A 3,542-nucleotide genomic window follows, 5' to 3' on the forward strand; every position below is an offset into this window, starting at 1 on the left:
GAGGAAGAAGAGAATTGAAGAAGTCCAACAAACTAAGAATCATTGAAGAATATAGAGTTGCGGTTGTGTTTCAACGGCAGGATGCAGTTTGTGAGCAGGTATGTGATCATTTCTACATTAGAAGTTGTCTTTTTCTCAATTCTTGGACTTCTTTTGCTATTACATAATGTTCCTATGATTGTTTCTAATATTTTAGGAATCCAAACTTGAGAACGTTCAGACATAGATATAGGTTTGTGCTTTATCCATTACCTGTTGCATTTTCCAAAATCTTCATGCATTATATTGTAGTTCCTACATAGGATCTTTGGTGTGGTCTTAGTCTCCTCTATTTCTAATATTTGATCTGCTAAATTCTATTTCATATTACTTCGAAAATCTAGTTGGTTGCTAAAACGTTGTTTGTTATCTATTGAATTGGGCTGATAACGTTTATTCACAATATGATAGAAACTATGAGTTTAGGTATAAATGATTCGAGCTTTGCTCAGAGTTAGAGTGTAAACCAATCGAGCTTGAGGCTGAGCTCGTCAAAATTTTTGAGCTCTAGCTCGAGTACATTACAACGATTCGAGCTCTAGTAAATAATAGAAAATCAATATTGTTGAAATGTAGGCTTTATTGATATTAGGGGCCTATATTTTTGCGTTGGCATCATATCAGCAACTTGAATCTAGCATTATTTGATACCTGTGCATCTAAACCATTTTCGAGTAGCAGATGCACAAATAGAAGAAGTCGAAAATATACGAGAGTGTGTGAGCTACAAAGAAGATCGTCTAGTCGATGAGCCAGAAACATCAACTGCACTAACATTTGCAAATTCAAGACCAACAAACAAGACTATATAAATGGCAGCTCTGTTTGCTAACAAGCTTGTAGCTTCAAGATCCTCACAACATATCATGACGTCGGTCCTTTCGAAATCCAAATACACCAAAAAGTACTAGCCTTATAAAATCTTTATTCTCTAACTAACTAATGACAAAGTTCGAAAGCCTTCTTACATCGACACACAGTGATCCTCCCCAGAACAACCCTTATCAGTTTTGTGCAGCGTCCTAGCCAGCATTTCACAAAGCTTCCATTGCACAAACCCAATATTAGCTAATCCAAAACTTTGCTCCTTTGCAATATGTGCAACTGTTGAGCGGATTAAGCTTTCGTAATTGTGGCAATTATCCTCCTTCGCCGCCTGGACCAACCCAGGTGCTCCTCCTTTTTACATTGAAAACCTTTTGGGGCTGTCATAACACCAACCAGTGCAAATGACCACATAGCCATCAGGCATCATCTTTCAGCAACAACGAGTGTTGTTTTCTCATCAACTACCACCTCCACCACCTGGCTGTCCTTTAAGGTCAAATTCGATGCTCAGAATGCAGTATAGGTCTTATCCTTATTGTCTACAGTGAACATGACAGATGTGAACTGACTAGAACGAACAGTACGAAGACCTTGTGATTTGTCAGGAACATCACGTTGGGTGTGTGTAGCTATTTTGTTTATCCATTTATAGGTTGGTAGAAAGTTTCTATTTGTTTATTGTTATTGGGAAAATAGCATTTTTCATCCCATAAGTTAGGGCCTTCACACTCTCGCTTTATTGGTTACGTGATTATCACATTTGGCCCCTTAACTTTAAAAGTATAACTTTTGATCCCATAACATATTTTCGATACATATTTAACATAAAAATGCCACGTGATCGTTAAGTTTTCAGACTGGCCACTTAATGATCATGTGCCTTTTTTCATTAAATATTTAATTAAAAAGCGTAATGGGACAAAAAGTGTCACTTTTTGAAAGTTACGAGCTGAAAGTGAAAATTTCCTAAATAATATACCAAAAGTATAAAGAACCTAAGTTACATAAGGAAAAGTACTATTTCTTCATTGTTATCTCTAATAAAATTTTATTTGTGCTCAATGATATAACTTTACGACGATTGTTGGGAGGAGGTGACTAATTATTCATTATGATACAATTGTGGGTAGAGGACTTAAATTGATATAAAAATGACTATAATCATTATTATTAAGAAATTAATCATAAAAGCACATAAGTTTATTGTTTTTAGATACTTTTGATTATACTGATTATAAGGTGTATGATGCGTTGCGCATGGATAATTAATATTTATCTTATTTTTTAATTCATTTTTGTAAAAGATAATTACAAATTCAAAAAAAAATTATAATTCTGAATTGTTAAAAAAATATAATTTATAATATTATTTATTAAGTACTAATATAATAATTATTATATGTTAAGCACTAATATAATAATTGTTATATGGCTTATAGTAGCAACAACTATTATAAGATTTTTTTTTCTTTTTTAGGAAATGTCCTTAATGAATATAGTTGTGTTATTTTGTTTGTGAATTTTGTTGATTCTATTTTTCAATTTATTTCTCTTGATTGTTTAATTCATAATGATGTTGATACAATTATTGAGAAATATAGTTCTAATCTTGATTTCTGTTACGAAAAATTTTAAGAAAAATAATTTTTTTAATTGTGTTAATTGTAGTAAATATATATCTATATATGCATTTTGCTATCGAACTTATTGTCTTTTTTTTTTGCCACTTAATATATTAGGTGTTTGTTTCTCTTTTAGTAACTATAATGATGTTGCATTTACTAATTTGAAGTACTCATTTATAACTTAGTAAACCAAGCCCTTGATTTTACGGGTCACTATACTACGTATCGTAATAGATGGTTCACATGTAGTTGACTCATTCAACCACAAATGTGGTGAGATGTCTACCACCAAGATCTAGGGTAGAAACCCTGTAAGAAAAATATAATAGTAAATTTTTGAAATGTTACAGTTCTTCATATTATGATAAAATGAACTGATTGAAAAGAATTAGAGATGAATACCTCAAAGTTGTCTCAAGATTTAAGAGAGATTCAAAAGACAATTCAAAACTATTGAGGTTTTATCATAAAATATCTGTAATAATTTTTTATGACTATTCAAAGTTTGTAACATATTCGTAATTTTATAATTATATTCTGAAAAATAAGATAAATATTACAATCATGCACGTATACCATACTAGTTTCAAGGAAAAAAAGATATACGTACAAAATGTTGACCTTAGAAGTGATCTTAAAAATTAGAATTACATCACTCAATTAACATTTTTAGTCATATATATATAGAATAAGGTTTATATTATCTGTTTTTAGGAAAAAATCCAGAGACCACCCCCTGTAATAATAGGAATGTTCACGAAAGTCCCTAATATAAAATTAAAGTATCAAATACTCCCCCTATGATATAAAATAAAGTTCAAAAAACCCCCTCCGTACAAAAAATTGAGCCACACGCGCTTTGACTGCGATTTTCCTATTAAAGTACCTTTTTTTTTTATATATTTTTGCCCTTCTCTCACTTGTAATATATATAATATTATATATATGAATTTAATAGTTAAATATTATTTATATAATAATTATTTAATTAAAATATTATATACTTTTTATAATAATGAAATATTCTTTTTATATAATAATTTAAAAAAA

The sequence above is a fragment of the Sesamum indicum genome, linkage group LG5 (genome assembly GCF_000512975.1).
Source record: "Sesamum indicum cultivar Zhongzhi No. 13 linkage group LG5, S_indicum_v1.0, whole genome shotgun sequence".
In the NCBI taxonomy this organism is placed as follows: Eukaryota; Viridiplantae; Streptophyta; class Magnoliopsida; order Lamiales; family Pedaliaceae; genus Sesamum; species Sesamum indicum.